Source organism: Mesocricetus auratus, unplaced genomic scaffold (genome assembly GCF_017639785.1).
Source record: "Mesocricetus auratus isolate SY011 unplaced genomic scaffold, BCM_Maur_2.0 Super-Scaffold_100676, whole genome shotgun sequence".
Classification (NCBI taxonomy): Eukaryota; Metazoa; Chordata; class Mammalia; order Rodentia; family Cricetidae; genus Mesocricetus; species Mesocricetus auratus.
The window spans coordinates 5,061,055-5,086,911 of record NW_024429266.1 but is presented as its reverse complement, the minus strand read 5'-3'; the positions used below and the strand labels follow the sequence as shown (position 1 = coordinate 5,086,911).

General features: G+C 50.6%; 1 protein-coding gene across 2 annotated transcripts in view; it reads left to right on the top strand.

Moving 5' to 3' along the window:
• Ptpn14 (protein tyrosine phosphatase non-receptor type 14) overlaps positions 1-25,857 on the top strand; it is a 125,100-nt gene that overhangs the window by 10,477 nt on the left and 88,766 nt on the right. Inside the window, exon 1 of one of the 2 annotated variants that reach the window (XM_040737385.1) lies at positions 20,093-20,377. The exons of the other annotated variant lie outside the window; for it this stretch is intronic. The gene's annotated coding sequence lies outside the window, so the exon portion shown is untranslated. Of the gene's footprint in view, positions 1-20,092; positions 20,378-25,857 lie in introns of those variants that run through there. 2 annotated transcript variants of the gene reach the window in all.

Below are 25,857 nucleotides of genomic sequence, written 5' to 3'. Positions count from 1 at the left end.
TGAATTGGTGGTCTAATTATGTGCAAAGAATTTGGGCTTGGAGGCAGGTGTGCCAGAGTTCCCGGTGATTACGTGAGAAGAGCCGTCAACCGATACACACTGCAACAGAGCAGAGAACATGTCAAAAGGACCAGACTTGACCTAAGGGTGGGCAGCTTCCTTCCTGGAATAAATACACTATGTGCATTTATCTCCCAGGGTGTGGCCAGCGGAAAGGCACCAGCTGGCTGCAGCCGCGATGCAGTGCCAGCCAAGAGTCTGCCAGGCCCAGGAAGCCGGTGGGCACAGTGGTCCACCCTGTTCTCTGGCCAGGCAGTCTGAAGCAACTCCTGCTAAGCCCATGGGGGCGTCTGGAGATGCACAAAGGCACCACGGCAAGGCCCCCAGGCTAAGGAAGCTGGTGCGCTCAGGGAGAACACTGGTTACCCATCGTCTGTGCCACTGCGCCCCACATCGGCCCTCTGAAAGGCGGGCACGTGCAAATGCCAGCGGCTATTGTGTCACAGGGGACCTGGGTGACATTAGTGTTTGCTGCTGGGTTCCAAGGCCATGGGACTCCTGCTTAGAATGTGAGGGAATAGGCTTTGAGATCACTCTTGGAGGTTGTCACAGCCTCACTACTTGTGGTGAGGTGGTGGCCTGAGAGCTTGTTACCTTGCCTGTTTTTTATAAACAAAGGTTTCACTATATGTATATGTTTATGTGTATATATGTATATATTTACACACATATCATATATGCATATATACCATATATATATATGTATTACATAATCTTGTTGATGGAAAGAAACCCACAAGACACTACATCATACTCAATTCCTGGTGTTTGCTGGCTTGCCATATATAGATATCACTGATATTTTCCGTTTTGTCTTTCTGCAGTTTTTTTTCATATAAAAAAAGTACCATCTAGTCTGTTATGACTTGACACATCTCAATAACAAGCTACTGTCATCAACACTGTTTTGTTTGTTTGTTTTGTTCTGGTAAAAAAAAATGGGTTCCAGCATCTTAGTGACTGGCATTCATTCCTTCTCTGTACCCCAACAGTGCCATAAGCAGACTGGAACCCAGGGCTTATGATGCTCAGCTCTGTAGAGAAGTTATAGAAGGAGTCATGCAAAATGGCGCCTGCCTGGGCTGTGTTCCGTCCCTCTGTCCCCAGCACCTGCCTGGGCTGTGCCGCCCCCCCCCCCCAGCAGTGTGGTGTAAATCAGGTCTTTCATTTGTTTATGCTTTGAGACAGGATCTTGACTAGCCCAGGCTGGCCTCCTACTTGCTAGGTAGCCTACGACTTTGAACTTGGGATCTTTCAGCTTCCACCTCTGGCGTTCTGGGACTGCAGGCATAGTTTATGCAGTGCTGGGGACTGTACCTAGGGCCTCCTGCGTGTAGAGAAAGCACTTGGCCGGCTGAGCGACAGTCGACGCCGTGAATCACATGATTCATGTAGAACTTTCTGTGCAGAGTGCAAGCCTACTGCCTGCTCACGTGCCATCGGGCAGGGTACACCACATGCTAGAATCCCGCATTATTGGCTGGAGGATCCATGCTGTCCCTTCAGTCTTTCCAGGCAAGCCACGGGGAAAGTGGGATGAGACTGGATGGGACTAAACCTGGGCATCAGTAACTCCATTTTGATCCAGTGTTTGGAGTTTGTCCACGTTCAACAGTTATAAATAAGGTAGCCTGTAAACATCGTGGACCAAATGACATTTGCTTTACTTGGAGTGTATTCCCCTAGGGTATGGCTTCCAAACCAGACTCTGGGTCAGAGGACAAGCCTCGTGGATCTTGTTGCATGGACAGACGACTCCCTGGGGCACTGCCAGCTTAAGGTGGTATTATTAATGCTTGAGTGTGCAGCCTTCCCAGTTCCCTGCCTGCCCTGGATTTTGCAATTACTAACTGCTTGTGAGATTTTAAAACCAAAAGATTTGGTAAAGTTGATAACTTTTTTTTTTGTTAAGTTGAATGAAATAAACTTTGTTTCCTGGTTTCTGGAAGTATGAATAAAGACTTTTCGTGTTTTTGCTTTGCCTCCTTGGCTTCATATATTTTTCTCAGCAACTTATTTTTGGGGGGCTTTTGAGATAGTGACTCAGGCTGACAGGAACATTCTTTGTACCCAAAGATGACCTTGAACTCCTGAGCCTCCAGTCTCCAGCTCTGGAATGCTGGGATTACGGGATCTCAGCACAGCACCTGGCTTTGGTAGCTGTTCCTTAAAACATGTCTAGTTTTTGTTTGTTTTATTTTTTTCAAGACAAGGTCCCTCTGTGTAGTCCTGTCTGTCCTGGAACTTGCTTTGTAGACGAGCCTGGGTTCAAACTCACAGAAACCCACCTGCCTCTGTCTCCCCAAGTGCTGGGATTAAGGCGTGCACCACCCACTGCCCAGTTTAGTCTTTATTCTTATAATAAAATGAAGCAGTGGAAAGGCAAAACTGAGAAAAAGTTTTGTAATGTCACGGAACAGGGTAAAGGGCATACACACACATTCTACGCTCAGAATTTGTTGCACAGTGGTGTCTGAAGAGAGAAGGTTGGCTGCTCTCTGGCCTAGTATTTGACTGTTGCTTTGTGGTTTGCACACGGCCAGAAATACTACATTGAAACCAAGAGTGGCCTTCCTGCAGTGTTTGTCCAAACTGTAAACGAACTCATTTTATTACCAACTGTGTCCTCTCACTTGGTTTACTTTACAAGTGTCACATTGCCTGTCACTAAGCTTGTCTTTGGCTTCTGCTGAGAAACAGTGGTGTCTGGACAAACCTGTAAACCTAGGGAGGCTCCAAGACTGCAAAGGGGGGGCAAGAACCCTTGCTTTCAGGGCAGACCACGCCCTCGTGCTGATTGGCAGAACTGGTTGTGTGTGTGTGTGTGTGTGTGTGTGTGTGTGTGTCCATCCGTCCGTTTGTTCCTCCACCTGTGGACACATGTTTGCATACGTGCACGCTTGTGTTCATGTGGGGGTGGAATGAACATGAGTGTGTTACTCATGCAGGTCTTCTGCCTGTTACATGTAGCGCTGCACACATCTCCCACCTCATTTCACAAAGGAACGCCAACAATCCTCAGAACCCCGCCCAATCAGAGCTGGAAGCTGTCACATCCCTGCAGGAAATGACCTGAGTTTATTTGGCATTAGCGGTTGCTGCCTGCTGAATGGCAGCAGTGACGGTCCAGAGGGTAACGGTAGAAGAGCGTAAATGCTAGTTTGGGTCTATTTCTGTGAGACCTTTGGAGTTCCGTCTCTGAAGTGGGTTTTAATTTCATTTCATTTTGGAAAGTCTTCCTGAGATGCAGGTTGTTTTGTTTTGTTTGTTGTTTTGCTTTTTCATAACCCATAATTCATTGGTACTGGTGTGTGTATGTGTGTGGGGGGTACTGTAGCTCTGAACTGGGAGTTCCCAGTGTGAAGAGAGGTGACTGACAGAGCAGATAGAGCGAAGAAGGGAGAAGCTTGGGAGGGAGGCGAGCAGCTTCCCCAGAGGAACTTCCTGCTGAAACGGGGGTGGCAGCCCGACAGAAGGGTGTCCGGGAAGACCAGTTCCCCAAGACTCCTGCTGTCTGCCTTTTGACCCCAGGATACAGGTAATGTGTCCCTTACCCAGAATGCTTGGGACAAGAATGGTTTCCAATTTGAAAGGTTTCCTGACTGTGGACCTGCTTGCACAGACTATAAGTTGAACACCCCTAATGTCAAAAAATGTAAATTAAAAATAAAAAAATACCCCAGTGAGCTTGCCTTCGGTGGCTCCGTGCCTGCCTTCGCCACACCATTAGAGCCAGGCTGAGGGACTCTGGCTTCTGTTCAGGGTTAGGAAGGCTGCGTGGTGATTTGATGTTCAACTTCATTTTCGGGACTTCGTCCAGCTGAAGACATTGTCGGTGACAGTCAGGAGCCTGCCAAGCCAAGACTGAGAGGTCAGGGAAGCAGAGGCAGGGGTGTGGACGCTGAGAAACACGCACGGGCGTCTTTGGAAGGTTAGAGGCGTGGCATGGATGGGAGGGACACAAGGGACGCACGGAAAAGGAGACGGTGGGAGAAGACAGGCCTCCAGATGCCGGGTCTGAGGACCCTGCCTATGATGATGACTTCCTCTAACTGTCAACTTGATACAACTTAGAGTCACCTGAGAGGGATTGCCTAGGTCAGGGTGGCCTGTGGGTGGGTGTGTCTGGGCAGGGGTGGGGTGGGGGCATCGCCTTGATTTATTAGGTTAGTCAATGTGGGCGTCATCATTCCCTAGGCCTTGGTTGGTACCAGTGTGTGTGTGTGTTTGAATGCCGGAACTGAGCTCAGTGGCCGACATACACGCCTGGATTCTCTCTCACCCTTGATAGGGTGTAAATGCTTCAGGTCCCCCCAGGATGGAGCATACCCTAGAACCAAGAGCTAATTAGGCCCCTCTTCCCCTCAGTTGCGGTTTTTTTGGTCAGAGCGTTATCACGGCGGCCGGCAGGAATGAGCGCGCGACAGACGTGTGTGTGTGTGTGTGTGTGTGTGTGTGTGTGTGTGTGTGTGTGTGTGTGTATGTGTGTGTGTGTGTATCGGGCTCCTGTCCTTTGGGCGCCTGCCTCGGTCTGAAGTCAGCTCCTGGCCAGGGTTGCATCTTGCAGGCCTCCTTTGCTTCTTCATCTTCTCCGGCCCTCCTCCCCGTGCCTAGTGTCTGCCTTCTGGCACTTGTAAACGTCATTTCTGGCTCTCCATTTGCAGGGCCCACCAGGCAAGGATGAGGTTGCTGGTTAAGCCGAGAGCCGCAAACACCTTGGTGTTTATTCGTCCCCGCGGTTGGCGGCTTTTGTTCACGGTGAAAACTTTCACTGTCTTGTTTTTTGCTTCTTCCTCTCCCGTCTTCGTTTTTTGCTTTCCCTGTCCGGTGTTTAAAATAGCCCAGACTCAGCCAACTGTGCTCCTAAGCAACCTCCTTAGCTGCCCACCCATTGGCTTAGACTCAAGGAATGTAGGCTTTTTTTTTTCCCTCTGGTTTAAGCTAAACATAATTAGGAGAGCCTGACATAATGGACTCCTTGCGTATGTATTCCTTAGTTCTGATCTTCTAGCCTGGACACTTGTAATCTTTGTGTTCATTCTAGGAACACAGGTAGTTGCTTGAGTGAGCAATGTGTTAGACTAGCCATTCTCCAGCTCATTTTTGAAAAAAAGACTGCAGGGTAAATATCTCTTACGGCAGATGAGACCTGTTTCGGATTCTGCATTTGGAAATCCGCGCATAGACCAACCGTCGTCCACAAAGTGCCCCTAAGCCAATCATCTGAAACCCAGGCTGAGCCGGTCGGAGCTGTGCACATTAGTGGGGAAACCATCCCTCCTTGGTCACAGGTTTCCAGAGTACTAGAACTGCTTTTTAAATCCTTAGGATGCCAGATGAATTATTAATTATTAAACTGTTGACCAATGGCTAGGCCTTCTTATTGGCTAGCTCTGTCCTAAATATTAACCCATTTCTATTAATCTATGTATTTTCACGTTGTCTTGGCTTACCGGAGAATACCTGGACCTGTCACTCCTTTGCCGGCTACATGGTGTCCCTTCGGGGTCCCTCTCTGCCTGCTTTTCCCAGAATTTTCCTCGTCTCCTAGCCCCGCCTGTCTTCCTGCCTCCATTGACCAAACAGTGTTTTATTCACCCACCAATAAGAGAAACGTGTATACAGAAGGACATCGCCCATCAATGCCTCACATGATGATTTTGGGTGGATTCAGTGAGTAATGGGCGCCTGCTGCAGCTGGTTCTCCCCAGTGCTGACCAGCCTGCATTGTAAAGCATTTATCTAGTGTGAGTGTGTGTGCGCGCGCGCGTGTGGGGGTTTGCACTTAGTATACACCGAGCTCAAAGGACAACTTGGGAGGGTTGATTTACTCCTGCCATTTGAGTCTTAGGAATTGAGCTCAGGTCCTGAGGCTTGGTGGCAAGCGTCTTTGCCTGCAGAGCCTGCTCCCTGGCCCCGGTGAGAAGCTTCCTAAGGAAGTGCCTTGTTCTTCCTGACTCTCATTTGTTTGTGTCACTGGTTCAACATTTGCACACGCGTCCACTCCAGGGGCTGCCATTGGCTATGTGCTTGTGTCTGGAAGCTCCTTAGCTGGGCTAGGGTAGCCGGCGCGGACCTTTCTGCCACGAACCCAGGGACTGCCACACACCATGAGCGCTTTGCACATGTATGTAGGCATTATAGGAGCTCCTTTTATTCAGGCCACTAACATACCTTGTGGAGGACAGGTCTTCCACTGATTCATGGCTTTTCAGTACATTTTTTAAAAAACACATAGGCTGGACAGTTGGCTCAGCCGTTGAGGGCACTGGCTGCTCTTGCAGAGGACCCAGGTTCAGTTCCCAGCACCCACATGGTGGCTCACAACCACGTGTAACTCCAGTTCCAGGTGACTGAATGCCCTCTTCAGACCTCCATGGTGCCGCATAAACACAGCACACACACACACACACACACACACACACACACACACACACACACACACACACGAAAAACACACTCATACACGTAAAACAAAAATAAGCCTTTAAAAACACAGTTTTGTCTTTCTCTGTGCTGGGAATGTCTTGAATGCCACTTCTGTGTAACCTGCAGGCGGAGGGTGGATGCTGTGACATTCCAGGGACCTGGTGACGTGTCCGTGCTTCTCTGTCAGACTCCATCGGGGAATGTATGGAGGATGGAGGGGACCCTGTGAGCCACACTCCACAGTAGCGTGGGGACCTGGAGATCCGAGGACTGCCTGGCCCCTGCCTGCTGTGGGATGCAGGTTGGCAGCCTTGGGGCTTGAGGTGGGCTTGATGAAAAAAGCCATTGAGCCCATTCTGTCCCCACCTGAGGTTACTGCAGTCCCTCATGTTATGGTGACCCCCACCGTGAAGTTATTTAATCAGTGCTTCATGACTGTAATTTTGGTACTTTTATGAATTGTAATATAAATATCTGAAAGGCAGGATTTCTGATGTGTGACCCCCAAAGGGATTGCGACCCTCAGGCTGAGAACCACTACATTTTCTTGACTGTCTCCCACTGAAATCTGTATTTTTTATAGTTAGTATATAAAATGATTGGCTTTTTGGGACATTTCATGTCTAGACAGCAGCATTGTTGTTCACACTTACATCCCCAATTCATGAGTTCCCTTCATCCCACCAGATACTGTGCTTTCTGTGTGTGTGTGTTTGTGTGTGTCTCTGTGTATCCGTGTGTGTCTGTGTCTCTGTGTGTCTGTGTGTCTCTGTCACTGTGTATTCTGTGTGTCTCTCTGTGTGTGTGTCTCTCTCTGTGTTTGTGTCTGTGTGTATCTGTGTGTGTGTGTCTCTGTGTCTGTGTGTTTCTGTGTCTGTGTCTGTGTGTGTGTCTGTATATCTCTGCATGTGTATCTCTATGTGTGTTTGTATGTGTGTGTGTCTCTATGTATTCGTGTGTGTGTCACTGTGTATGTCTGTGTGTATGTCTCTCTGTGTGTGTATCTGTATGTCTGTGTATCTGTGTGTGTGTCTGTGTATGTCTGTGTGTGTGTCTGTGTGTGTGTGTGTCTGTGTGTGTGTCTCTGTGTGTGTGTCTGTGTGTGTGTCTGTGTATGTCTGTGTGTCTGTGTGTGTCTCTGTGTGTGTGTGTCTCTGTGTGTGTGTCTCTGTGTATGTGTGTGTGTGTCTCTGTGTGTGTGTGTGTCTCTCTGTGTGTCTGTGTATGTCTGTGTGTCTATGTGTGTGTGTCTGTGTGTGTCTGTGTGTGTGTCTGTGTGTGTGTGTCTCTGTGTATGTCTGTGTGTCTGTATGTGTGTGTGTCTCTGTGTGTGTGTCTGTGTGTGTCTGTGTGTGTACCATTCCCACCTCTGCTGTAGTTCACTGGGGTCACAGATGTTCAGACTCAGGCCTTCCTGCTCACACAGCAGGCACCTCACCTGTGCTGAGCCATCTCTACAGCCCTTTGCTTTGTATCTTGAATGCAAGATTTCCTGGAGCAGGGGAGCTAAGGCCCCTTGGGGCCGTTCATCATCTGGATAGAGCTGAAGAATCTTCCATTTAATATTAGTCTCAGAGAGTTCACAGAAGCTGTGGCCTCTGGGACCCAGCAGACCACTAGGCACGACGAGCCGAATGAAGAACTCGGTGGTTATACAGATAAGCATGCCTGGGCATGAGAAGTGAGATGCCCTGGCTTGTCCGTTTCTTCTTCCAAACTGTCTGGAATGTATCTGCAGAAATGCAGGAGACTTTTCAGCATGTCAGCAGGTGTCCTGCAGGCATGGAGTGGGTCTGTGGGCATGAGGGAGACCCACCTGGGGGGAGATGGAGGGGTGTGACTGCCCAGTTGGAGCCTCGGGGGGAGCCCTTGGAAATGGGTTTGTAGAAGAGGCATTATAGTTGCAGGCCTTTGGGGGTAACTTTTGTTTTCTTTTCTTAACTTAAAGGCACTTACTAAAATTTCTGAAGCTACGGACTAAAACCACCCCTACCTGCAAAGTGAAAGAGAATTAAGACAGACCCTGGGCCATTTTCCTCAGGCTGTCCTATCAGTCTCTCTGCTGTTTGAAGGGAGTACATTTATGCAGTCGTTTCTTCCTTTCGCCTTTCTGGTTTCAGTTCAGCTGAATGGAGCTTTACTTTTAATAAAAGATGTTTTTAAATAAAAGAGGCGGGTGAGGTAGTGCAGGCCTGTCATCCCCAGCACTTGGGACGCAGGTGGGAGGGTCGCTGAGTCCCCCTGGCTGCGTCTTCAGAAGCTTAGACAGCAGATCTGCCCTGCTGCTCTCGCTCTTCTGACTCTGCCTCCCCACACCCCCACTCGGACGCCCAGACAGTGATTTCCACCGTTTGGTGCTCGGGATGGCATGCAGGTCCTCATGAATGCCAGGCAAGTGTTCTGCCACAAGGTACATTCCAGCCCTGCAATTTCCTTCTTGGGAAGAGCCTTTCCAAGTTGTGTTTGCAGCTATGAAGACACAGAGAGTGAGAGGAGAGGGGAGAGGGAGGGAGGAGGGAGGGGAAGGGGGAGGGGAAGGAGGAAGGGGGGGCGAGACAGCACCAGCCCACTCACTCCTGTGCACAGGGAGGCTAGAGCTCTTTTGTTCCCGGCTTTATTTTTTGAGACCAGGTTTCTCCCTGACCCTGGAGTCTGCCGCTTGCCTTTCTTTGCCTGCTCCTGCCCAGGGCTGGCATTGCAGATGCTTGTTGCCATGCCTTGGTAGGTGCTAGGAATTGAACTCAGGTCCTCATGCCAAAAGGATGGCTATCTGGAGCGGACTTGAGAAAGAATTCTGCAGGAAGGAGAGGGGGCAGGAGCCAGGAACACAGGCAGAGGGCCTGCCTTCAAGTTCAGGGCATGTTCTAGAAGACAAGGGGAAACTCATGTGGCTGGTGCTTCAGTGGGTGGAGTGGGATAGGGTGGGAATTCCCTTCCAGCTGGGATGCGAGGGCAACAAAAGGCTCGTGTAGGACCCTGGAAATATGAGGGTTTTCCTGGATGAGACATCCAATACTTCCTGTCTTCCCAAGTTTTCTCTTTGTTTTCTTTTTTCTTTTTTCCTCCTTCCCCGAATCAGAGTTAATCCAGTGTTTTCTAACATCAGTTGCTGTTCTATTCCCCTTGAATCTGTTCCCAGGGAAGGTAAATATTTACAGCCCTGGTGAAGGTGTGCTGCTTGGGTAAGCATTCAGGAGTGGGCAACTTCACACGCAGTTTAGCAAACCACACTGTTTGTTTTGCTCCACTGCTAATCAGGCAAGAATGATTTCAGCGGGAAGGTCGGTATCTTAACCAACCATCTGTCACAGGAATGCTGTGTCTGGCAGCTGTCATCAGCCTGATGCACACTCGCTGGGGCCGGTCTCTCACCTGTGTTCCAGTGGGGGAAAGCAGTATATTTTTGCCGCCTTGCAAAGGACTGTCGAAAGGAATTGGGTGCTTTTCTGTTTGTTTCTAGACCTTAGCCACAAAAGCCGAAGGCATGGTACGGCAAGCCCTTTCCAAGTCGGCCTTCAGTTTGCAAAAGGAGGGAAAAGGAAATCAGGGAGCGAGTGATTTACTGCTGTGTGACGGGGTCTTGTCCGCTGTGCACAGCGTGGTGGGGGAAGCTTCCCATGAGAACCTGGGTGTGGTGGTAGCTGGTGAGCCATTGTGCGCTTTGGGAAGGGTTCAGGAGAAGCTCCTCCTAGGACACTTTGTGTAGAGCTCTTGGTTGAGACCTCAGGTTTCAGATCCTTCCCAGCTTAGCCAGGAAAGGTTGTGCTTTGGCAAACGTAATTCCCAGCCGCAGTGAGATGTCGGCGTGTCTCACAAGAGGAGGAGGAGAAGCCTTTCTGTGAGATTTAACGATGTACTGAACGGAGTACCTCATTAGCTGCTGTGTCTCACCTGGGGAGCAGGCTTGTTCCCACAGGAGGTGCTTGAGTACCCGGAGGGTCCTTGAGGGACACCAGCCTGGGACATTAGGTTGGGAAGAAGTCCCCTCTTCATTCACTGCCGTAGATGAGGGAGGAGGTAGGTGACTTGCTGACTGGATTGACTGGGGACGGGGCAGACTTTGGGGACTGGGTGACTTAGCATACCATCTGTGCTCACCTCTCAGTTACCTGAGTTGGGCGAGGCCAGGCTCAGGGCGCCCAGCTGCTGTGTCTTATTCAGTGTTCCTGTCACTTGTGTTTTGAGTCAGGGAAAGACATATACAGCCTTCAGTTATGTGGCCTTAGAGAAGCGAGGTTATGGGGTGAAGGCTTGGCCTACTGATGGAGGACTTGGTACATACGCATGGGTCTTATTTTCAGGTTTGTTTGGGTACCGTGAGCCAGGCCCCACCCTTGCCCCCAGAAGGCATCATAGTCAAGGCTCCATGGGGTAGCTGCAACTCAGTTCGTAGGGGACGCTTGGCCAGCTCTCGTGAGGCTGCAAGTCCATCCGCAACATCCTGAAAACCGGGAACAGAGCCTCATACCTGTAGTCACAGCCCTTGGGAGATGGAGACTAGAATTCAAGGCCCGCCCACACCACAGGAGAGTCTATCTCACTCTCTTCCCACTAAAATGTCAAGTGCTTTTGAGGAACTCCATTGATGTATCCAGCATTCAAATCTGCATTTTGGGAAGTGCCTACCCCATTTTAAGGTCTACACCAAAAATAACAACTCTAAGCCCATTTGGTAGCTTGAACGTCTTCCGCAAATGATCCATCAGCTGGTGGTGAATAGATAGCCCAGGGTAGTTCCCATGACCTACAGGGATCCTTTACACCTTACCTTAAAATTACGGTCACCAACGCACTCTGCAGAGAGCTTGGGGGCAGTCAGCCCTCCAGTTTATTGCCTGGATCAGACAACCCCAGGCTAGCCCTGCCCCCTGGGGCCAGAGGACTGACCGTCTGTTGTCTCCTTGCTCCGGAATTTCCAGCCTGGGAGCACCCAGATGGCCGGAGACAAGTCAGGGCCCCCAGGTCCCTTTCCAGAATCATCCTGGGCCCAAGAAAGACGGGGACAAGGAGTGGTGGGGAGATGGCGGCATGGTTGGCAAGGGGGTGTTGGTGACAATGAGTGGAAAACAAGGACAGCCAAACCAGCCAGCGTCCAGAGGAGCCCTGCTCCTGCCCGCTCTAGATACTTGGAACATGCCAGAACAACCCTGTAACATAAGTGCTGCTGCTGTCACCCCCAGCTTACCCATGGGGAAAGCGAGGCAGAGTGTCAGTCACTAAGATCAAGACAGCTGAGGTAGATGTGGGGGTTCCAGGTGGCACAGGCAGAGTTCAGGTTGACCACCTAGATGTCTGTGCCCCCCCCCACACAGAAGATGGCAAAAGAGAGAACGTGCCACCCCATCCCCACACTCCCTGACATCACTTAGGCCCCAGCCAACTGTGGCAAAGCCGAAAGTCGGCTTAAGGCTGCTAGATTTAGTTTTCCAAGAACTAACAGTATTTTTTGGTGAAATAATCCGTTTAAGTGGTGGGATGACCTTCAAATACTTGTGTAAGACTTACTGTTTATGCAAGAGTTTGTCTACATGTATGTCTGTTAACTGTGTCAGTGTCTGGTGCCCACGGAAGCCAGAGAGGGCCTCAGACCCCCTGGACCTGGAGTTATAGACGGTTATGAGCCTACACATAGGTGCTGGGAATTGAACCCAAGTCCTCTCCTAGAACAGCAAGAGCCCTTAGCTGCTGAGCCGTCCCTCTGGCCCTAGACCTTCAGCTTTTTAGGTGGAAGTGGGCCAAGTGAATAAGTAGATTTTTAGTGGGGTTTTTATTCCGTTGGCTTTTGCAGCTGTTGGCATAGCATCTGGATCACAGGTGGCGCTGAGTGTGTGGTGAACAGAGTCATGCCTGCCTTCTTGTGCTCCAGGTTGTGCTCTGGGCTGTGTTCTGGGCTGTGTTCCCAGCTGTGCTCCAGGTTGTGCTCTGAGCATCAGTCTATATAGTTTTTTTTTTTTTTGAGACAGGATTTCTCTGTGTAGCTTTGGAGGCTGCCCTGGCATTCGCTTGCCACCACGGCCCGGCTGGGCACCAGTTTAAACCAGTTTCTCTCAACTGCCCTTTAGTCTTTTCCGGCTTTGCTGCTTCCTATTCCAGACTAGCCCATGGTCCAGCGAAGTACCGAGGTCAGGCATACTTCAAAGCTTATATTGCTTTGGTTTGCTTGGTGTTGACTAGGCCTCTGGTGGGGGTCTTTTTTTTTTCTTATCTTCTTGTGGAAGTTTTAAAAATTGAAGTTAAGAAAACACATCACATAAAGTTTACTGTCTTTTGGGGGCCAGAGAGATGGCTCAGTGGTTAAGAGCATTTGCTGCTTTTGCGGAGGACCCACGCCATGCAGGTCATAACCACTTGTAACTTCAGTTCCAGATGACCCCACGCCTTCTGTCCTCAGTAGGCACCAGCACACAGTGTGCATGCTAACACACACACACACACACACACACACACACACACACACACACTTTTTTTTATTTTACACACACACGGTTTTAAATGTGCCATCTCTGCCTCGTGTATGTGTGTGTTCATATGCTATACATACAGAGCAGTACACATGGAGAGCAGAGGGCGACCTCAGGTGCTGTCCACCTTGTTTTTGAGGCAAGCTCATTTGCCGGTTCCTGAGGCTTGTGGGTTAGGCAAGGCTAGGCAAAGCCCAGGCATCTTCCTGTCTCCGCTCCTGCCCTTCAATAGCTCTCTGACTGAGCTTTCAAGGGTTGTGAAATAGATATACCACTCTTAACCTACGTGCAGGAAGGGAATCCCTCCAAGTGATTGCCTTCTTCTCAGAGCTGTAAGAGCTTACCCAGCAAGCCTCAACTCAAGGATTACTTACGCAAAGTGAAGCCAGAGCTGGGAACCCGGGTCTCTGGTCTCTGCACTTGGAGAAATGCCTTGTATTCCCGGAGCATGCTGGCTATGGCATAGACCCACCTGTAGTGGCCTGTAGCTGTTTACCCAGCCCGACAGAGGGGCTGCTGGGTGTCCTGGGGCGCCTTCCCCTGGCCTCTGAGAGAGCACTTTGAGGTGAGACTCTGGAGACGGGATGAATGGTTCTGCTAGGGGCGGAGCCTTGTAAGAGCTGACTTTAGTGAACCCAGGCTCCATAAATTCAGTTAGGTATCCATATAGGAAAGGCAAGAAAATGCTTGCTCAAGTTTTATTTATATGTTTTATTACTGTCTCCTCAGTTGGTATTATGTGAACCCTATATTGATGAAATCTTGTAAAAAGCAATAAGATGCCTAAAATTCTTCAGTTCCAGGACCTGAGGGTGTAGTCAGTGGTTCACGGTTTGCCAGACTTGTACCAGGCCCTGGATCTGGTCCCCAACAAAGGAACAAACAACACTTCCACTGCTGGAGGAGAGCACATCTAGACCTGCAGACAGATCTCAAAGTTTAAAAGCGATGTACACATAGTTTTTCTCTCTAGGATTTAATAATCTAGACTGAAACGCCGCTGAATTGAGATTGTAGCAGGAAAAATGAATGACCCAGAGACTGATATTGGGGTTCAGACTTCAAGCTGAAGATCAGGAAAGTAAAGCAGCCGGTGACTGGCTCTCACCTCTGCCTCAGACTGAATGGGCTGACCCTGTCTCCACGAGCTCTCACCAAACCTCTGTAACCTCTCCTCAGGGTGACCGGAGAGTGAATGCCTCCTACTGACTACTTGCTCCTGTCTGTTTTTTTTTTTTTTTTTGGTTTTACGAGACAGGGTTTCTCAGTATTGTTTTGGAGGCTGTCGGTCCAGCCCAGCCTCGAACTCACAGAGATCCGCCTGCCTCTGGCTCCTGAGAGCTGGGATTAAAGGCTGCGCCGCCACCGCCCGGCTCGCTCCTGTCTTTTATACTCCTCTAGTGCTGGGATCAAAGGTGTGAGCTATAATTCTCTTTTACATTGATTCAATCTTGTGTAGATCTGGGTGGACTTGAACTCACAGAGATCTGTCTACCTCATAATCCCGAGTCCTAGGATTAAAGGTGTGTGCCACCACCTCCTAACTTCTGGGATTAAAGGTGTGTATCACCACTGCCTGATCTCTATAGTTTGAGGCTGACTTTGCTTTCTGAATCCTCAGTCAAGCTTTAATAAATCATAAATAATGTATCTATCACTATGCAAGATAAATGAAAATTCCTTTACATTTAGGTCTGGCTTCTCTGCTGCCCCTGACTGGAAGAGCACTTTATCTGCAGTCTTATACAGGACACGGTCTTGTCTTCCCGCCATGTCGTGTGGAGGGCTGGGTGGTCATGCAGGGCATTGTTAGACAGGTGGTTAATGGTTAACCCTGCCGTATCTCTCTCTCTCTTTCCTTCCCTCTCCCTCTCTCCCTCCCCCCTCTAACTCCCTCTCTCCCTCCCTCTCCTTCTCTCTCCCTCCCTCCCCTCTCTCTCTCTCTCTCTCTCTCTCTCTCTCTCTCACACACACACACACACACACACACACACACACACACGCACACACACACACACCCCTAATCTTGGTTGAGACTCCTGCTCAGAGTGAGATAATGACTAGCCGGTCCTCCTCTGTCTAAGACTGTTTGATCTTGCATGGCCTACTCTGAGAAGGTTTTTCTTTTACAAAGAGAATTTACATAGCTGGGAGGCTTTATGACTCATTCTTGGCAAGGAAACCAGGTGGTATCCCTGAATAGTGCACTGTCTGTGAGATCATTGCCATGACGGTTAGTGAACGTGAACACGGCTGTGTGGCCAGAGACCGACTTAAAGGGACCTGTGCAAAGGGATCTTCCCCTCCGTAGGAAACTGGAGAGAAGCAAAGCTCTTGTTAGCAGACACAGCATGACCCTGTTTATGGGGACTCTGGAAGGGAGAGAGATTTAAAAGGCACAGGGGCTGGAGCGAAGCCTCAGTGGTCTCTGCTCTTGCAGGCCTCAGTGACTAGCACCCATTCTGTGACGCATGACCCTCTGCAATTGGTGTGCTAAGCGTCTGACACCCTCTTCTGGTGCACGGACTTTTGCACATGGAGTGCACAGCAAGCGCAAGCGCAAGCGCGCGCACGCACGCGCGCGCGCGCACACACACACACACACACACACACGAAGGCACGAAGGCCGTACTTGGAGTGCTGCTTGCTGCATTCTCGCTGAAAATGCTGGTTGGTGGTTGGTTGCCGCACTATCGCACTATCAGGAAGAAACAGTTTCGGGACCACTGATCGCCCCAACTAAAGCTTTTGCCCCGCTTAAACTACTGCTGTAAACATTATCAATGATCTTTATGATAGACAACCTTGGCTGAAAATGGATTCTTTTATTTTTATTTATTTATTTAAGTTTTCTTTTGAGACTGGTTTTCTCAGTGTAGCCCTGGCTGTCCCGGAACTCTGTAAACCAGGCTGGCCTCAGATTCACAGAGATCCGCCTGCCTCTGCTTCCTGGAGTTGCTGGGATTAAAGGCGTGCGCCACCGCTGCCTGGCTGGAACCTGATTCTTAACCAGCTTGGTGGTGGTGTGTGTAGAGTACTCATGTGGAGGTCAACGACCGTGCTGGTCCTTGGAGCCATCCACCCTTTTTTGCTTACTTGTTTTGAAAGAGTCTCTCACTATCCTAGAACTCACTGCTTAGGCTGGACTGTCTGGTCCCCGAGCCTCACAGAGTCATCTTGTTCTTCCTCCCCAGCACGGAGAGGACGAGCACAGGGCACAGCACGTGCCTGGAGTTTTTCATGCCGGTTCTGGGGATCAAGCTAAAGTCCTTATCCTTGGATGACAAGCACTTTAACAGCTGGCCTGTCTTCCACAGCTCCTAATCTTATGTTTTTTTAAAGACAGAGTCTATAGCTCAGGTTGACCTGGAACGCAATATGAAGCCCAGGTTGGACTCACACTGTTTCCTAGCTCAGCCTCTTGGGTACTGGGATAGCACCACTTGCAGTTTCTGCTGGTTCTGAGACTGACAACTGACCCTGCCTGCTGATGGCGGTCCTGTGCTCCTTTCCTTAGAGACTCCGCTAAGGGACTGGCCTTGCTCGTGGATTCTGCCTGTGCAGTTTCGGCAGAGGCGCATGGCTTGCCTGACCACGTCTGTCTCTGTCTTGGGGCCTAGATTTACCGCTAATTGTTCCCTGTGAATATGCTGCCAGCTGACTCTTGAATCCCGGTGGGAATACTTCTTATCAACTCCAAATTCTCATTTATAAATAATGATCATTGTCTTAAAGACTTGGCTTTTTATTTGTGTGTGTATGTGTGTGTGTGCGCACGCGAACGCACATGTGTTTGTGTGTATGTGTATGCAGGCATGCGTGACCCTGTGGAAGGTCAGAGGTCCACATTGGTCTTCCTTAAATGCTCTCCATCTTATTTTTGAGACAGGTCTCATGGAGGCTAGAGCTCACTGGCCCTGCTGGACTGTCTAGCCAGCAAGTCCCAGGGACCCTCCTGTAGCTGTTGGGTTACAGCTCCAGGGTTGCAGGGTTTGCTGCATGCCAGGTCCTCACGGTTGCATGGCAAGCATGCCAGTGCGTCTCTCCAGACCCGTGGCCTCCTTGTTTCATGTTTAGCTTTCTTGAAAAGGTTTAAAGAGCCAGCCATCTCTCCCCACGCACTCACTTTGATACTGTGAGGTAGCCGTGACACTCCCCGTAGCCCGAGACTTCTTCTCTCTTGCTGACGGAGAGGCTACACGTCACCTGCAGAGGCACGTGTTTCTCTGTCCTCACTGTCTGAATTTCCTTCAGAGTTTAACATCAGCCATGCTGCCTCTCCTTAAGCTCTGCCTTCCCGAACCCTTTTGACATGGCTCCCAGCTCCCCGGGTATTCCCAGTCACCATCTGTCTTGATCACCTTCTCACAGGCTGTGACGGCACTCTCTGAGGAAAGCGACTTAAGAGAGAAAGGGTTTACTTGGACTTAGGGTTCCAGAGGGTTTACAGCCGGTCCTAGTGGAGAAGACACGGCCACAGGCAGGGAAGGCATAGAGAGCAGGGACCCGGCTGTTGTGTTGTGTACACACTCAGGAGGCAGAGAGCAAGGAATGCACACTACTTCATAGTCTAGGGTCCCAGCCAGGCAATGGTGCCACCCACAGTGGGTGGGTCTTCCCGCCTCAACTGGGTATAATTAAGATAGCTCCAATAGGCAAGTCAGGACGCTTATCTTCCAGGAGGTTGTACACACTGTCAAGCTGACAGTTAACCCTCGCCGCCACTGCACTTTGAGGGTTCCCTGCTGCTGGTCCACTGGTGAGTACACAGACGCCATGCAGTCCCGATGTTCTCTGAGTGTCTTTCAGGTCCGTAACCAGGCCCCTCCCCTATGACTGGTCTCTCCTTAGGGTTCCCCATCCTGAGTAGTTGTGGGCACCTTTTCATGAGATTGGCTGCATGTCTCATGACTTCTGGAGAGACATCTACTCACCCACAGACACAAGCCACCGGTGATAAACTAAAGGAACCCTTCTGCATGAGTCCGGTCTGGAGAACCCTTGAGTTTATTGGGGATTTGTCTAGGAGCATAGGTGCCTTGGGAAGCTATGTCACTGAAAGGTCCACTCAGTGGTGGTGAGGCCTGCATCGCTGGAACTCTCTGGATCATTGAAAGGGGCTCTCTCTCCATAGACGAGTTTTTTTCCCCTTGGAATTGTCTACTGCTCATATAACTTGGGGATGGGGGCGGGTCCCAGCCTTGTGAGTCCTGTAAATTTAGTGGCCTTACTGGGTCGTTAAGTGAGGTTCTTGAGCTTTCGTCCCCAGCCTCTGGACTAGCGAATGCTTCAGTGTGGAGGAAAGAACTGTACACAGTTCATACAGTACATGTATGTACACATATACAGTGCACTCAGGTCACAATACAATCGATTGGCTTTTCCAGTAAGGGTGTCACATCAGATCTAACTAAAGAAAGAGAGACCTCAGCTAGTAATCCTTCAGTTTCCACTTTACGTTAGGGTCCTTTACACCAGGGCAGGACCTTTACGCTAGGGCAGTTACTCCAGTCTGGTCCTGCTTGCCTTCAAATGCAGTGTGTGCCTTACTCCAGCTGGAATGTCCTCCAGACGGAGTTCCAGGCTCTATCTTATCCCAGAGATAGGTCCCCCCTTTGAGGGAGCTCCACCTATGCTGTCCTCATTCAACACTTCTTCCCAGGGCTGAGCTGGTGCTCCCTGAGCTCATGATGTCCCCTGGAAGCCTCTGAGGACACATTTATGGCTGAGGACACATGGGTGCGCTCGGTGTCTAGAGAAGGGGCTGGGATAGCATTCTGTCCTGAGAATCTTGCTGTGGGAAGAGGGTCGAGAGGAGAGGACAGTTGGGGGAAAGCTGGAAGATAGTGCTCTGGAAGCTTTGCTTCTGGGTCCAGAAGCATCTGCTACGGAGTTGGTCCTCAGGAATGTGTGTTTGGATGGTTAGAGACAGATCCCAATGTTCTGGTGCAAATGTGACAAAAATGTCCCCCATCAGCATGGGCAGCGATGGGTGGTGGCCACCTTCCTCGTGTTTCTGCCTTCCTGAGTGTCACATGAAGGGACACTCTTCACAGCGCTAGGACAGGGCAGTGACCGTTTCTTTGTATTCTGTGACGTCACCTAGAAAACTTGAATTTTCCTGCTTTCCCAGATCAGTGGTGGAAGAATTGGGAAGTGGCGATGTTAGTGGCTGCAGCCATTTCACAGTCTACATGGCAGGGGCCTTTGAGGGTTTTGCAACTGTTTCTCACTGTCCTCCATCACAAGAAGGCAAGTGGTGTGTGTGTACAATGTAGTAAGTGTTTCTGCTACCCTCACCTGCCCTATGTTTGTCCTTGCCGAGGAAGCTCCGAGCTTCAACTTTGACCTGCAGCCCAAGGACAGAAAGATGTAGGCAAGCCCACCTGAGACTGATGACGCCAGCTGCATTTTAACATGACGTGAGTTTTCAATGTGCAGAAAAGACAGCCCCACAGTTTGGGGCCGTTAGTCTCCGATCTTCCCGCATATGAGTTTGTCGTTTGCTCTACTCTTGCGGGCTGCTGACTCATGGTAATCAACTACAAGTCCCGGGGTCAAACCAATCCAAAGTGAGGCTGGCTTTGATTTTTGTTTCTTTCCGGGCTTTGAAGTCTATTTTATTATAGATATGCACAGAGGCGACAGCCGGTATTAGAAGAATGTTCTGCCCCCACCCTGTGTTTGATGAGATCCTGGTCTTCTGATTGCTCGGTTTGCTCTGTGATGTCCTGTCCTTGAGTGATGAATCTTAGACGTTGTCTGGAGATCCATGCGTTACAGGCCATCTTGTTGGCCACGGGAGGTATTTAGCCAAGGCTGCCTTTAATTCCCTGTGTAGACCTGATCCTCTTGCGTATTCAGATTATAGGTGTGCGCCACCACGCCCAGTTTACATGGTACTGGGGACAACCCGGGGCTTCCTGCATGTTAGGCACGCACTCTATCCACTGAGCTGTATCTCTTAAAGCCTTTTCTTCCATGCTCAGCACCATCCTTCTCAATTAATTTAAATGACTCTATGCTAAAGACAAAGGGCCCGAGGCTTCCCGTGTCCTGTTAGGGCAGACTTCTTTCAGCTGTGTTTTTGAAGACCAGGTGGTAATAAATGAGGCTTCATTCCATCTGGTAGCCAAGATAGCCAGGTTCCTTTTCCCCAGGGCATCAGGGAGGCCTGTGGCAGATGAATTTATTCTGTGTGTCCTCACAGAGTCTTAGGATACCATATACCGTACGGAATACAGTCCAGTCACCCCAGCAGTTAACCTGAGAAGCCACGGAAGGGTCAGAAGCCACGGAAGGGTCAGAAGCCACGAAAGGGTCGTCTTCCGCTGCTGTGAAATGGGGAAGTCTTGGCAGCTTTTCCCTCATCAATGACGGGAAACTTGGTCCAATCATCTGTCCTGCCAGCGTCTGCCTCCTCCCAGGTAACTCGGGAGGTTGTCTGCACCCAGCCATGTTAGCTTACGAGCCAAAACACGCCTCCTTCCTACAATGCGTTCTCACCTTAGCTGCCCGCTCTGGGCCGGTGAGTTTTTCCCTGTGGCTCTTCCCCGTGGATTCCCGTCTTTGATTTATCTCCTCCAGTTCCAGTCTCGAGACCCGCCGGGATGTGGCCCTCTGTTTCACTATACTCTCCACATCTTCCCTCCTCCCCTCTGCGTAGCTGGACATCGGTGATGTAATGGTGTGCCTCGGAAAGCAGACACAATCACTGGGGATTTTGTCGCGGTACTGTAGTTGATTTGTGAGCAGAGACGGTGAATCTGAGGCCGCTTGTGCGCCAGTCCGTGAAGCCAGGAAAGTACATAGACTTTTATTTTGTGGATAGTCAGTGAGTGAGGTGGTGGCGGTTGCAGATGGTTTCCTGTCTCCAAGTGGTTCTTATGCCCTCTGCTCTAAAAACGGAGTGGGCAGATGACAAAGGATACAACCGAGAGATACCCGATTGCCAATTTGGGATTAACAACCTTAAACAGTGTAGAACAGCTTCAAACAAATGCCGGCTTTAAGTGGACAGGCTTGAACTCTCAGTAGCAGCAGAATGTTAGCCCAACTTGGTCCTGAGCAGGGTTGCAGCTCTCTGTGAGCGTTAAGGTTCATAAGCTCTTGGAGGGCTTTGGGTTGCCAGCCAACAGGTGTAGCCAGGGCCTTGGAGGCTGGAGGCAGCTGTGAAATGAATTCTTATTTGCAGCAAATGTGCAGATTCTTCAAGGTTGAGGTGGGACCTGTCTCCTCTGTCTGCAGTTGCAGACTGAGTTCTGGAGGCTGGCTGGAGAGAGCTCCCAGTCCCAGAAGCCCCTAGTGCAGGGAGCTTCTTCCCAGGAATTCCTGGTGAGAACCTGAAGGCACTCCTCCTCCTCTAGTGATTAATCTCATTGGGAACCCAACACTGAAGTCTTGGGGCTTCTTCCCCTGAGGAGGGGTGCTATGTGTGTTTTCATATGTGTGTGCTATGTGTGTGTTCATGTGCGTGCATGAGTGTACCTCTGCGTGTGTGTGTGTGTGTGTGTGTGTGTGTGTGTGTGTGTGTGTGTTTCTTTTGGGCTGCTGCTGCTATCAACAACCAGCCCTCTGTTGCTTCTTCCTTGCCTTGTCTGTAGAGCTTGATTCTGCTGGCTTTCAGCGGGCTCCATATTCAGGGGACAGAGCTAGCCCTAGAAGAAGAATTAAAGATGAAAAGATGCCACAGAGAATCTGAGCGCAGGGCATAAGTTAGCACGCACGGGAAGGAACACGGTGGACCCAGCTGATCCTGGGTCAGCATTTCACACAGATGGTGAGGTGCCAGGTTTAAAGCTTGGCATTCCGGTGCGTAAGCTCCTGGAACGCGAACGTGTTTTGGTTTATTTTTCACCACGGAGTCTCAAGATTGACATGTGCTCACTGCTGGGGGAGAGGGAGGGTCCCTGGAGGTTTTGGTTTCGTGGAGAGGAGAGGAAGAATGCCAGCAGCGAATGGCATGGGCTCGTGCCCGGGGAAATGCCAGGCGCACACATTATGTAAGGATGTGGATTATTTGTAGCCTCTGCTCTCTCTTCTCAACTGTTTTCCTCCATCCTCCCTGGGCCCGGAGCTACCTAGCAACTCGGATCCCATTGTTCCCGTCTCAGGCCCTCTGAAGGGTCCGTGTCTCTAAAGTGGCGACTCATTGCATAGCCCCCATTGTGGGTCTCGCTCCCTCAGCAGAGGAGGGCTCAGTTTTCATGCTGACATGGCAGTCTGTCACCTCTGAGCAGATCGCTTTAAGATGTGAAGGAAGACAGGCCACACGGGTTTCTGCAGACAGCTGGAGCTCGGTTGGTCATCACAAGCTAGGGTGTTGTTAGGTCAGGAAGGGCCTCAGGTAGTCTGGGAAGTGAAGATGTTGGTGGGCCTAGGCTGATGGATTGGAGTAACAAGCGCAGATTCTACACTTGGGGAGAGGCCGCAGCTGTAACCTTTGGTAAGATTAGGGCGTGGCCCAGGCATTTAGTGATTACAGCTTCCCCTGCCCACCACCATACTGAACGCAGTGGCAGCAGTACCCATGCATGTCTGTAGCCTGGGACTCATGCCACTTAAAGTATGGAAGGCGTCAGTCTTCAGCCTGGCGGTCAGCCCCCTTCGCGGGGCCCTGCGTGCTCACAGCTGCACCGGCCCTCCCTTGCTGTTGTGGTGGCCTCCGCGTTTGCAGACTGTGGTGCGTGCCTTCTCTGTTACCCTGTGATGAAGGTGGGGATGGCAGGCCCTCGTCGTCGGCTGTGCTGTGGATCTCCCTCCAGGTCCACCTCTCCCAGCTCAGTGTCCACCGGCTCACCTTTTCCTGGTCCATTCTCAATAACCCCACAGAGAGTGGAGCCCCCTCTTTCCATGAGGTCTGGCTGCTGCCGGTTACCCGCTGATGTGCTCGGCTGGCATACGTCTTCATAGATTTGCACCGTGTTCAGCGCAGCAAGAGGAGCTTGCTTGAGGACCTGCCTGGCTGCTGAGTCTGCGGGGAGGCTGCTTCCTGTCTCCCCGGAGCGAGGGAGATGCTTGGGATACTCAGCGTGAAAGCACCGCACAAGGCCAGCACTCCTTAATGGGGGGGGGAGCGCGGAGGAGGGGGTTGCGCTTTTTCTCTTCCCTCCCACCAGCGGGCCCTCTGCTCTCTGTTCCCTGCGCGTGCACGGGGACCCGTAGGCTGCTGAACCGTGCCGCGGTGCTCAGGCAGTGGTCTCACTTTTTGGACGGCTGCAGCTGCTTCCCTCACCTTTTCGATTGCTTGTTTTCCTCCAACAGCTAAGTTCCCACCCACCTCCCGCCGCTCTGTGAATTCCTCTCCTGTGACCGCCCTCACCTTTGTTGGCCTCCCCCCAACCCCCCCAGCACTGCCCCTTTGGAGCCCTGTGGCTTCCTGTTCCCATCTGTGCTGGGAGGGGTGACACTTCCCCATAAAATTATCCAAACAATTCCTCTATTCTCAGAGTAATTCCCTGCCCACCACCTACTCACTTCCCTCCTCCCCAAACCAAACAATACCTGCTGCTGCTGCTGCTGCTGAATTTCTCTGAACACACACACACACACACACTCACACGCGCACACACACGCACGCATGCACGCACAGACACAGACACACACATACACACGCACGCATGAGCAGTATCGGATTTAGTATGAGAATAGCAGTAAACAGACATGTCTATCCTACAAGAAAATTTGACACAATGAAAGCCATTGCAGGACAGAGGTATCCAGCTGGGGTCCCCTGAGCTACAGCTTTTGTGTTTGACGAACTCGGGAGCAGCTTAGGAATGTGTCCTAAGAAGCTTGTAGACACACAGCTCTGACTTGATAAACTCGATATGTAAACATTTCTCCGAGAGGGGCAGGGAGGCAGGGGTAGATAAAGAACAGACAATGAAAATTCCTCAAGTGCTAGTGGTTCCAGTGAGTTCGGATTTTGAAAGGGAGTACGTGCAGGTTGGTTTTAGCTATCAGCTTGACACAATCCGCAGTCACCTGAGAGTTACAAGGGGGATCGTCTAGACACGCGGTGGGCGTGTCATCTGTGGGGGATTGTCCTTGCGTGTGTGCTGGGGATTGGACTCAGGTCCCCCTGCGAGTGCAGCGAGCACCTCATTGAGCGGCCTGCGTATCTAGGTGTTCAGCGTTCAGCAGCTCTACTTCGAAACCCAAGCAGTTGACCTTTGCCCTCTTGTTCTGTGTGCTCCCACCCAGCAGTGGCCGAGATGTCAGACCCGAGGCCCGCCCAGCTTCTTGCTTGCTCTGCACCGGTCCAGGCCCCTGAGCAGTCTTCTTCCTTGTGAGGTCATCCATGGTGACAGCAGTGAGATGCTCATGGACCCTTTTCCACAGTGTAGCTCCCACCCTAGCAGGCTTGCTTTCCCGTGCTGTTGCTGTGAATGGTATCACTCGACACAGGTTGTCCTGGTGGGGAGGGGTGGGGAGGAACGGGGACTGTAGTGACCGCGGTGCATGTGTGCGCACATCTCTGTTGGGGGACCTCTGCTTATCCTGCTGGTGACTCACTGGCATGGGGTCACTTCGGTGGGCGCCGCACAGCCATCGTACAACTGACACTGGGTCATCCCTGTTTCTGGTTTTCTCCCTGTGACTCAGCCTCTTCCCTCTGGGGCGGGGGCTCTGGTGTAACATTTCGGAACTCACTTGATCACGCTTCATGGGGCTCACCCGAGTGATCTGAAACCCACCCTGTGGCAAGCCTGACTCCTCAGGCTCTGCGCTTGCCTGCTTTGCTTCCTTCTGACAAATAATATGCTAATGTAAGGGGTGTCTCTACTCTGTAACTGTTGGCTTGTTGAAGGTAACTTGGTTGTACTTAGCAGTCCGTGTGTTTCCCCGCAGTACTCATTGAAATAATAACAACAATGGCACTGGTCATGTACGCCTTCCCTGTTTATCGTGTGCTGGGAGCTGATAGGCAAACTTAACATCTGAAATTGGGAATGGTTCCAGAGCCCAAACCTTCTTTAGGGCAAATGTTATCTAAACAGTGGGAGTTCATACATAAAACGTGGCTGCATGCATAGAATGTGTGCCTGTGTGTACGGGTGGGTGCACGTTCACATGTGTGTATATGTATGTGTGTGTGTGTGTGTATTCACGTGGCATCCAAGTATGTGGAAGCCAGCAGGTCTCAGAAGTCTACCCTCAGGAGCCACCACCTTGTTTTTGAGACAGGGTCTCACTGGAACCTGGGGCTTGCCCATTAGGCTGGCCCGTGAGCCCCAGAGGGCCTCTTGTCTCTGGCACGCTGCTGAGATTATAGCACGTGAGCACACCACCTAGCTTTTGTGGGAATCAGCTTCAGGTCTCCAGACCTCCCAAGTGAGCACCTGCCTACTAAGCTGTTTCCCCAGCCTCTTACGCATGAAACTATTAAATGGTGTACTTAAGTTTTAGGCTACATATAGAAGGTATATTTGAAACACAAGGCAGTTTTGTGTTTATGCTTGGGTCCCATCCCAAAATATTTAATTCTGTAAATGCAGATATTTAAAAAAAATCTGGAAATCCAAAATCTGAACAAGGAATCCTTGGCCTGCCTTACTATTGTGTGATTATGACAAGAACTCTATATGGTAGGTACAGGTATCCCCATGCTATAACCGAAGAGAGGGAGCCGGGCATTGGTGGCACACGCCTTTAAACCCAGCACTCGGGAGGCAGAGTTGGGTGATCTCTGTGAGTTTGAGGCCAGCCTGGTCTGCGGATCTAGTTCCGGGACAGCCTCCAAAGCTACACAGAGAAACCCTGTCTCAGAAAAACCAAAAAGAAAAGAAGAAAGAAAATAAAAGAAATGAAAAGAGGCAGCTCCTAAGTAGCTTTTGTGTGCAAATGACTATATTAAATGTGTGCTCCCTGGTGGGGCTGCAGGAGCCAGTGAGCTAGTCCTGGG